Source organism: Pseudoliparis swirei, chromosome 17, assembly GCF_029220125.1.
Source record: "Pseudoliparis swirei isolate HS2019 ecotype Mariana Trench chromosome 17, NWPU_hadal_v1, whole genome shotgun sequence".
Classification (NCBI taxonomy): domain Eukaryota; kingdom Metazoa; phylum Chordata; class Actinopteri; order Perciformes; family Liparidae; genus Pseudoliparis; species Pseudoliparis swirei.
In genome coordinates, this window is record NC_079404.1 from 12,604,187 (window position 1) to 12,615,881 (window position 11,695).

Here is an 11,695-nt window from a genome sequence, read left to right on the forward strand (position 1 = left end):
ACATAATTTTAGAATATGCCATGCACTATACTTATGACCCTCCTGACTTTCTCGTTAATTACCTTTGCATTGAAAATGCGGAATGTTATTTATTTGTATGCGTGTTCCTCGCATAACACAAAAAGTTTTTAACCGAATCGCATTACATTTGGTGGGATGATTGGTTATTATCCGGGGACCATTTGATTAGATTTTGGGATCAATCGGGTCAAAGGTCAAGGTCAAGGTCATGAACAGGTCAACATCTTCTTGAATCGCATGAAATTTGGTGGGATGATTGGTTATTATCCGGGTACCATTTGATTAGATTTTGGGATCAATCGGGTCAAAGATCAAGGTCATGGAAAGGTCAAATTCTTCTCTTTACCATAGCACGGTCAATTTTTATCCAATTGGCATGCAACTAATGCCAAAATGTTCATAATTCAATGCCCAATCTTGTGATATGCAAAGGTATGCGCTCTACCGAGTGCCCATTCTAGTTATACATATGTATTTCCCACATGGATTGAACAACATAACAGGAGGTCCAGTGGTGGTTAAATTCTTTACCACTCTGCTTTCCTAAAGTTGGTGTGTGTATGTTTTTACATTTTCTTATTGCAACATTTATTTAAATAAACAATATTAATACTTATTCAAACATTAGTTAGTTGACCTTTTCTTAAGACAATTATCAACAAATCCATACGCACCTAAAATCCAGAGCCATTTAAAGAGAATGTTGCATCAACAGAAGTTCAGAATGCTTGATTGTTATGTGATTCATTTAGACTTCAGAGAGTTTAAGGAAGTACTTGGCGAGCGATGTGCATGTTGTATGTAGATGTTGGTAGAAATCGGTACAAAGAAAAATAATTGCGATTTGAGCTAATTAGTAAAAAAAAGAGAATACATTTATAATTGATTTAGAGAAACAATATACGTACAAATATACTTTGTGTCTTTTTAAAAGCTAATGTTGCTAGTCATAATGTATAGTAAATGTAACAGCTAGTGTGAACAGAGTAAGATTTAGTGGCATCTGGTGGTGAGGTTGCACATTGCAAGCAACAACATACCCCTCCCTTTCCAAGTGTGTCGAAAAGTACGAAGGCCCTCTATCTTAGGATGTTATTACTTCAAGAGCACCTTTTATCAATACTCTGTTCTTTTTCATGAATAAATAATTGCTTTTAAAAACACATGAAGAATTTAAAAAACAAATAAATTCAGGACAGAATTAGAAGTAACTAACAGTGACATCCTGCTGTTTTCGAGAAAAGAAACTTTGTTCCAAAGATACTGTACATATATACTGTATATTAATTCATTTATATATATTTATTATTTATATACATTTTATTTTAATTATTATTATTGATTTATTGTTGTGCGTTTACCGAAAGTAGATGGAATTCTTTGCAGGTCCAACAATGCTTAATTTGAGCTGCCAACGTTACAGACAAGGTGTGCTCAATTAACGAATGTCACTCAAAGTCCAACCGTATCATCAGCATTTTCTGTTGAAACTGAGCTTTTATCAACACAGAGAGTAGGATCACTTAACTTACATACAACACACTTATACTCGGAGGAAAATAATAACTGATATTAAAGGAACTTATTAATGTTATATAACCTTATTGCTAAATGAAGTTGAAACTAAAATACAAATATCGAAATACCCACATTGTGATGTGTTAAGTTTTAGAGGAACAGCAGACAACTCTATTAATACATTGTTATTTATATAATCAGAATCAGCATTACACATACAATGAATATGACTTATCTGTACATGCACAGATACAGGCAACAACAGCGAACAATCAGTTGACTACTACAAACAATCTTTGAAATATGAGAGTAGATGTGCTCTTGATGTTTCTGTATACACAATAACTCATATAGTCAACTCCGACCACCGTGTTCACACACAACACAGTGATATATCATTCTTTATATCCAAGTGCTACATTATGATGATGTGATTTTGTCAGAAGGGCAAAGACACTGACAGCATGTAGAACAGAACAGGTTAGATGTGGATTGATTATAACAGTAACAGTGATAATGGTGTAGTGATGTTATAGTAAAAAAAATGGGAAGTACAGGTAGATCAGACTTAGAAACTGGATCACCATCATCTTTTTTCTCACTTGTCATCTTGGGGTTCTAGATCTCAAAGGATAAAACGAGTCATGTGTCATTGTACCAGATGTTCACGTGTTAATAATAAGTTCACTATTGACAGAAATGCTGGAGAAGCCAGCGAGCCAAGAGAGCCAGCAGACGTGTGGCGAGCGGGGGCCGACGGAGGCCTACAGGATCATTGAAGCTGGCGGTTGAATAACGGCCAGAAAAACCTTCTTTTTGTTATTTCCTTCTAAAATGTTTGTGACTAGTTCATATACACTGGGGTGTAATGATGTAATGACTTATGTGACAATAAAAGACTTGTAACTTGTAACTTGGTAACACGCAGGCCGTCTACTATAATGTCACTTTTAAGAATAGCAGTGAAATATATATGTATGACTTCAGGACAAATTTAACTTATAGGAAGATGCAGTTGAAGCACACCATTCACTAGGAAGCAGATGGCAGAAAAATGTGTTGACACTGTCTATAGTGCATTATTAACATACTCGGTATGTGTTTTAATCTGCGTACATGCATTATGATGTGTATGATATGATATTCCTTTATTTGTCCCACACTGGGGACATTTCAAAAATCACAGCAGCGGTGCACATCAGAGCATCAATGAAAATAAATATAAAACAAAATACTAATACTAAATATGCAGGGGGAAAATAAAGTAAAGTGCCGAGTTTGCCAGGATCTCCAGCGATCTCCTGCAGTGTGTTGTGCAGCCTGACAGCAGCAGGAAGGAAGGACTTGTGCTACCTCTCCCTCAGACACCGGGGAGGAATCAGCCGGTGGCTGAAGGAGCTGTGCAGAGCTGAGAGTGTCATGCATGGGGTGGGAGGCGTGGTTCATCAGAGACGAGAGCTTTGCCATCATCCTCCCGTCCCCCACCACCTCCACAGTATCCAGAGGACACCCAGCACGCTGCTGGCCTTCTTTAGCAGCTTGTTCAGCCTCTTCCTGTCAGCCGCTGCCATGCTGCTGCTGCTGCTCCAGAAGACCACTCCATAGAAGATGGCTGATGCCACCACAGAGTCCAAGAAGGTCTTCAGCAGTGCTCCCTGCACTCCAGAGGACCTCAGTCTCCTCAGCAGAAAGAGTCTGGTCCCTTTTTTTTTGCGATCAAATGTTTTTATTTAGCATAATCACACAGGATGGCGGAACACCAACACATGGTGCCCTTTCAAATTACAAACAATATGCTGAGACCAAAGGAGTCTCTCAGAACCATAAAGCAGAGAGGAAAGAGGGGGGGGGGACATAAATATCACACAACACAAGAGACAGACAGACAAATAACATTGATAGGGACCAAGGACATGTTCAATTAGAAGTAAGGGGCGATAGCACACATCTACAGCATATTTTTCAAAGAGTCAGCAATGTTGACCCAAGTGTCCAAAGTCTTTTCTGATGCTCCATTGATGCGAGCTGTAGAGATCTCCATATATACGACATCCAAAAAGGAAAGCATCCATGTTCGAACAGACAAGTCATGAGGTGGTTTCCAACGGGTTGCAATCATTCTCTTAGCAGCTGTAAGTCCAGCAAATGCAACACACATTTGGATTTTAGAGAGCTGAAAGTCTGAATCAAAAACATTTAGAATCAAAACACTGAGAGTGACAGGCACAGTAACATTAATCAAGACAGATAACTTGGATGCAATATTGTTCCAAAACTGACAAACAGGGGAGCAATCCCAGAACATGTGAAGATATGTTCCTTGAGTGTTTAGTGGGCAGAAAGTGCATAAAGGACTGGTAATTATTTTCATGTGATGCATTTTCACAGGGGTGAGATACATCCTATGAATGAAATTGTAGTGAATCTGCTGATGGTCTGGATTGCGTGATACTTCTGAGATATTAGACCATACATCATGCCAGTCAAAACCAGTGACCAAGTCTGGGCAATCACGTTCCCAGACCCTCTCAATAGGAAGGCTGAGGCGGCCAGGTGTCACCAAAAACTGATAGAGCTTAGATACCATACCGCTGGTTTTTGCCTGCATTGTAAATAATTTCCGGATAGGATGGATGGGCAAAGCTCTCTGCCAGGGGACACCATATGCCTTGAGTGCTGATCTTAATTGAAGGTAAAAGAAAAATGAGGAACGTGGTAGACTGAATGCATTTTGTAAGTCAGTAAAAGATAACAAGCCAGTCTCGTTAAAAATGTCTTTTAGATAATGAACCCCCCTCTGTTCCCAATGCGGAGCTGTTATAGGCCTCCCACCAATCAGGAGAGCTTTATTGTTGAATAGTGGAGAAAGTGTATGCCAATTGCATGGTACATGGCAATATGTTTCAACCAATCTCCAGGTTTTGATAAGATGAGAGACAATGGGGCCAAAGTGCAGCTGGCACTGTTTGTTAGAGATATTGGCAAAAAGAACGTCATGAAGTGACCATGGTTCTGTCAGAGCACTTTCTAAAGCACGCCAGCACACTGAGGAATCTGGGTCAAACCATGTAAGAAGAGGCCTTAAGACAAAAGACCAAAAATAAAGTTTAAAGTTGGGAACTGAAAGACCACCATTCTCCTTTCTCCTCTGTAGAGTAGACTTTTTAAGTCGTGGCCGCTTGCCTTTCCAAATGAATTTCGATACTGCTGCCTCTAATTTATGCCAGTAGTCAGAAGGAGGAGAAAGAGGTAGCATAGAGCTCACAAAATTAATCCTGGGTAAGATGTTCATTTTAACCACAGAGATACGGGCTTGAATAGACATAGGAAGACTCATCCATTTTTCCATATCTTTCAATATGTTGTTCAGAGCAATAGAGTAGTTATGCTTAATAATCTTATTTAAACAAGGAAAAACATCAACACCCAAGTATTTAAACTGTTTAACAATGGGGATGTTGGCAGAGATGATTGAATTGCACGCAGAGTCGTTTAGATGGAGTAAAGCAGACTTTGACCAGTTAATTTTGAAGCCTGATAAGCTTCCATACTCCTCGCATAAGGATAGAAGATGTGGAAGAGACTGAGAGGCGTTTTCCAAAAAGACCATCACATCATCCGCAAACAATGAGAGTCTGGTCCCTTTTGATAGAGTGCATGTGCGTGGTCAGCCCAGTCCAGTTTGTGTTTCAGGTGAACACCCAGGTACTTATAAGATTTTACAATCTCAATGTCCAGTCCCTGGATGCTCACTGGTACCGGAGGAGTGCGTTTACCACGGCGGAAGTCCACCACTCGGTCTTACTAGAGTTGATGTGGATTTGAGAGATGTTTGTAAGTTTACTGTACAAAAGGCTAAAAAAGGGATTAAAAGAAGATGTATTTCTGTTGGAGTCCAATTTTGGACTAATGTTGAAATGGATGTAAGAATGGTGAACTCCTTTTTGGTTTTCAAGAGAATTATTTATAGAACAATTCTTGAGAGTTATAAATGTGATTAATGTGACCGAAACACAGGTGGCGGCGCGACTCTCTGCCTGTCTGACCGACATCTCTCAGTGGATGTCTGCTCACCACCTGAAAATCAACCCTGACAAGACCGAGCTACTATTCCTTCCAGGGAAAGGCTCCCCCACCCACGACCTGACGACCACCTTCACCAGCTCTGTGTTGGCCCCCGACTGCCAGGAACCTCGGGGTGACACTAGACAGTCGACTCTCCCTGACGGCCAACATCACTGCGACAGCGCGTTCCTGTAGGTACATGCTGCACAACATCAGGAGAATACGGCCTCTTCTTACTCAGAAGGCGGCACAGGTTCTGGTCCAGGCTCTGGTCATTTCACGCCTTGACTACTGCAACTCCCTCCTGGCTGGTCTACCTGCTAAGGCCATCCGACCTCTGCAGCTCATCCAGAATGCAGCAGCTCGACTGGTCTTCAGCCTCCCGAAATTCACCCACACCACTCCGCTCCTCCGCTCTCTCCACTGGTTACCGGTGGCTGCCCGCATCCGCTTCAAAACATTGGTTCTGGCGTACCGTGCTCTGAACGGATCGGGCCCCGTCTACATCCGGGATATGGTCACACCGTACACCCCGACGCGTTCGCTCCGCTCGGCAACAGCCAACCGACTTGTGACTCCTGCACCTCGAGCTAATCACTCTACATCCAGACTGTTTGCTGTCCTGGCTCCTCAGTGGTGGAACGAGCTCCCCACTGACATCAGGACAGCAGAAAGTCTCTACATCTTCCGCCGGAGATTGAAAACACACCTTTTCCGACTATATCTGGATTAAAACACAGATTTGCACTTCAGTGGCACTTAAATAGCTCTTATTGTGGTACTTTTGTAGTTTGACTATGTTGAGGAAATGTTAATTCCTGTATTCTTGTTGTTCTTTGTTTATACTCTAGGTTGAAATGCACTTATTGTAAGTCGCTTTGGATAAAAGCGTCTGCTAAATGACATGTAATGTAATGTAAAATGTATTTATATGGAAGATGTATGTGAAAGTATGTCTGTGTGTATGTATATATATATAGTTTTATTTTTTATTATCTTTGTTATTTTTTCTTTATTTTTCATACATTTTCCGATTTATTTGATATTAATTTAGGATAGGAATACATAAGCATTTTTTTCTTCTACCTTTACCTTTTCAGTCTTTCTGTTTTGTATATTATATAGAATAATATTGTATTTGATTGACTGAATAAAATACTCAACAACAACACACATGGTGTATGAAACTTCTAAAGAAATGTCTGAGTGACCGTCAACTATTAAATATTATAAAATTATAGATATTCTTATTTACAGTAAACAGAGCAGGGTAATGTAAAAAGAACATTAGTAATATAAATAATTAAGCTGTTTCCAACAGTAGTGACTACTGGCAGTTTAATTCATATTTATTTATGTACGCAGCAACTTTTCAAATAGTCGTTGCATTGTTTGATGCAACACAGTTTCAAATATAGTTTCATCAAAGTAGTGTGTGTGCGTGTGTGTGTATAGAGTTGTTGCTGTTATAGTTGTCCACCTCATTGTGCCGTTTCTTGAATGAACAAAGCAGAGCCTGTATGAGGAGAAGCAGAGGAACCTTTCTACCAGTAGATGGCAGTATACGCTTATGTAAACCATACATTTAATTAAATGTACCCATCGTCTCTGTTAACTAACTAGGTTATTGATGAATATGTATTTAATGCCGTTTATTTCCTCTGATATTTAATGTTCATGGTTAATTTGCAGCATAGTTGTACATACATCATGTGGCGGTGCGTCAATAGAGGGCGCTAGGGCGCCGCGCCTCTGAAAATGTTGAGATGAAGAAAAGAAAAAAGAAGAAGAAAAAAATATAATATATACTGTCAAAAAACGTTATATACCAAATAATTTAAATAAGAAATAAAGCGTGTTGACGCGCTAAATGTGTGTGGGAGACCGTAAGCCTGTCAACAACCACTTAAGTTAAATGTGACCAAAAATAATATATCGCCACTCATCGTCACGGAGAGAAGCCCCGCCCCCTTTTACGCGCGCCGCCCTTACGTGTGTGGACTGGAGCGAGCAAACACTTCACGGTCGTATTCTCCCCGTCGCCTCATCCAGCCTGTCGTTTGCTCGCTTCAATTATTGTTTAATGTCCGTGAGTTGAACCCGTTATCTATCTTTTGTGAAGTCTCGACGTTCATTGCCTGCTTCGCCGGCTAGCCTCGGAGCTAACTCGTCATGTCGGGGCCCAGAGAGCCGAGAGGCGTTAAAAATCGCCAACATTCCGCGTATTTCACAAAAGCTACGGGGGAGGTCGAGAATTAAAATGTGAAATGTTTTTAAATTTCGTAAAAGAGTTTTTCGGACAATTGTCTGGGGGAAACCACTCTCTCCAGAGGAAACCCACCCTCAGCTCACACTGGCTGCGAACCTGTGAAACCGCGTTGCGTATGAGGGCGCTTCATACCGCTTGACTATCGTCTCGGGCAATTTCTATGGCATTTTTGGTTAATTTATCATTATGAAACGCGTCACGTGACCAAGCCGCCGGTTTGAATCAAGCAATTCACATATCTCTAAATCAAAGATATTCAAAATAAATTAAAAGAGCTGACGGGTAAATAATACTTATAATAAATAAAGAATAACCCAGATGGTCATAATAATAATAATAATACTGGGAATTTATAGCGCTTTTCTAGACACGCAAATGTCGTTGTTAGCTAGCTAGTAGCAGGCTAACTACCCACACAGTGCAAACCTGCATCAGTTTTCAATGCATTCAGGAAACTCAAATCATGTTGAGGGAGCAGCAGCTGGACCAGCAGAGCTTCAGGTGAGGTGTTACATTGATTCTGTGTTGATGTGTATTATTATGCTTGACATTGTTAATGTCGCCTACCTGTTTAATGTGAATTATTATAATGTTAATCATGCATGTGCAGGCTAGGCTACGTTTCCTTTGCTCTTTAGGGAACAGTCTGGCCACAGTGACCGTCAGCAACTTCAGCACAAGAAGTTACTGTTTCAGGCAAAGTGGTGGAGTCGGTATCCATGGCTGCATTATTATATAGCCCGACACTCTTTGTTTTGAGTAGGATATAGAATATATACTGTGACTGTCTTTTGGCATTTTAGCAGAACTTTTCTTATTTGGTGCAGAATACGGTTTTGTATTTAAACTAAGGTTTGATCACAGTAATTTAGTTTAAATCAGTTTAAAGAGACTGAGACTGTACTTCAAGCGACATCAACGGTTTTCACTTTTTTTGCTAGAGAAAGTACTGGTATTTTTCCAAATATGATGTGACTCGGTAGTTTAATTATTTGTTGTCAGTCCTTGAAGTTCAGGCAGGTTGTGCCTTTAAAGCCCCCTGACTTGCATTTGCATTACATTGATCTGTAAAACGATAACTCATAAAAATACCTTTAGTGGCCTTGCAGTGGATGAACAGCCAGCAGCAACACGGCATCGTTCTTTTGTTGCTATTCTTTGGCGTGCTGGTGGCAGTAATAACTTGTGTGATGAAGAGGAGGAGTTGCAAGCTGTTGGATCTTCCACAAGGCAGCCTGGAGGAGAGGCTGCAGAGGGACAACGCTCTTCTCCAGGTAACCAAGAACAACTGTTGTCTTCTAACCCCTTCTCCTCCCTAATGTTCATTCATGAGGTTGCCAACCATGTAGTAGACGGACGCCTTCTGGACGCCATGGGGGAAGCAAGAGCTTTCATTAAGAAATGATGCTGTGGTGATGGAAAATAATAAATAATTAAATATAACTATTGTGTGTATTATTTTACGCAACTATACTAGTCCGCATGTAGCATATTCCAATCTGTTAAAAATGTTCTCCTGAGAGCAACCTGCGTAACATCCGGTTGTTGTTTTTATCACGGAGGATGGCAAATTTTTTTTTTTATGCAACTTTAAAAAGTAAAAAGGCAGCGCCGTCTATTTCTTCTGCTCGTATTCTCTGCCGACCTCACTAAACTTTAGCGCCGCGCTCTCGTCTTTTAAAATGATGATTCCATGCGAATGCAACAGAAACACTGCCTCGCTGCTAGCATGGCACGCTGTCTTCACTTGGAAGATTGCAGAGTGTAACTGGACGCTCGGCTCTGTGACCTCGATGTAATGATCATACGGGGCAAGGTCAGAGGAGGTTCAAGATATTTAGACTATACAGCGTAGTTTTTGTTTGCCGTTTCTTTTGGATAGATGTTTACAAAAGTTCCTTTCTCAAATCTCTCGCTCTCTCCGGAGACATCTTCTTGTTAGAATATATATATATATATATACACACACACATACACGTATAATTAAAGAAGTCATTATTGCAGCTGAGAACACTAAGAATAAACCAACTGCCTCTTTATTGTTTTAATTGCGTTTATTTATTACCTCGTGATCAACACATGCTCACTTTTCCACGGAGATGTATTTGGTTCTAACATTACACAAATATAACAGTGTATGTGATAGGTTGAAAATTAACCATGAACATTACATATCAAAGAAAATAAACAGCATTAAATATGTCTGTATCAATGACCTATATCAAAGACATCGGTAAATGTTAGTAAATGTCTGAGAGGGTAAACATCTTCAGTATGCGTCTCCTCATAAAGACTCTGCTCTCCGTTTACTCAAGAAACAGGTGGAAAAATACAGTGCTAACAGCAACAACTCTGCACAGAAAAAAATACTTTGGTTAAACTATATATTACATGCCTACAATCCTTCTATTGCCTTGGCTTGTATTTTGACAGACTCGTACTTACGTGTCGCCTGCCTTGAGTCTCTTCAAAAGAAGGATTTGCAAAAACTAAAATCGGCTTGTTATTTGATTTCGGTTTTCTAATATTTATTTTTGGGATTTAGACGAGAAAAACGAAAAAACGGTTTTGCTTTTTCTTTTTTTTCTTTTTTTTTACTTTTTGGTTTCAATCCGAAAATGTAAAAAACATGGCATTTCTGTATTTTTGTTTTTTTCGACCAAACTATGAAACAAACTATTCTAACGCATACACACACCTTTAATGCACATGTTCATTTCAAACAGATGTGATGATAATAAAAGATGTCTTTCTGAAAACTTTTTACATTGTAAAAGTTAATCACAAACGCAATCAGTAGGGGCGAGATCCCCCTAGCGACGCTGGCACTCAGTGGCACTTGCCAGTAGTTGCCAGTTGCCAGCAGATGCATTTCATGGCGGTATAACAGTATGACATGGTAAAATAATAAATATATATATATTTAAAATTATTATTAAAGAAAGGCGGGTACATTATACATATTGTAGCGACCCTGTGAAGTGGCTGTCAATCACAGTGTGGCACCTTGCGTGCTGGTCGAGGGGGCGTGCCTGTGATTGGCAGAGTAGAGGGGAGGCGGGGTTAACCTGTCGGAAAACGGGAGTTAAGGTTGGTTGACGGGAACCGTTGTTGTTGACCTTCGAGCTGCTAAACTGAGCACGCTGTCTGTGTTGGTGGATGCTCATTAAAGGGAGGATTAATAACGTCGTCCCGTCTCCGTGTCATCAGTGCCATAACGTCCGAGACGTTACAATATCATGGTATATAAGTGTAATAGATTACGAAGTGAAACGTAGTAGGAGCAAAACAATATTAAATATAGTACAGCAGTAACGTACAGCACTATTTTATTGCATATTGTAAATAAGTGTCTACAAAAAGACACTAATTATCTAGCTAGCTATTTTAGCTATCTATCTAGCTAAACCGCAGCTCCTCCATTCTGTGATCATGAAAGTGATTTCTTCCGCTGTCTGGGCACTTTAATGGAGCTTGTCGCAGACTCGTCACTGCGCAGACATGCCGCAGACGCGCCTGGCCGACCCTCCGTCTGCTGGCACTTTTTGACTAGTAGTGGCACTTTTTGACTAGCTGTGGCATCTGCTGGCAAGTGCTGGCAAGTGCCACTGAGTGCCAGTGCTTAAACTTTAGACTAACAGTGGCATCTCCTCAAAGTAGAATTTTATGGAGGTATAACAGTATGACATGGTAAAAAAAAAAAATTATATATTTTTATTCTTATTAAATTGTTGAGTGTTGCTGCCGGCGACTCGTCGCAAACACGCCGCTGAGTTGTCGCTGAGTACTGGCACCGAGCGGCACTTGCCACAGACTTGCACT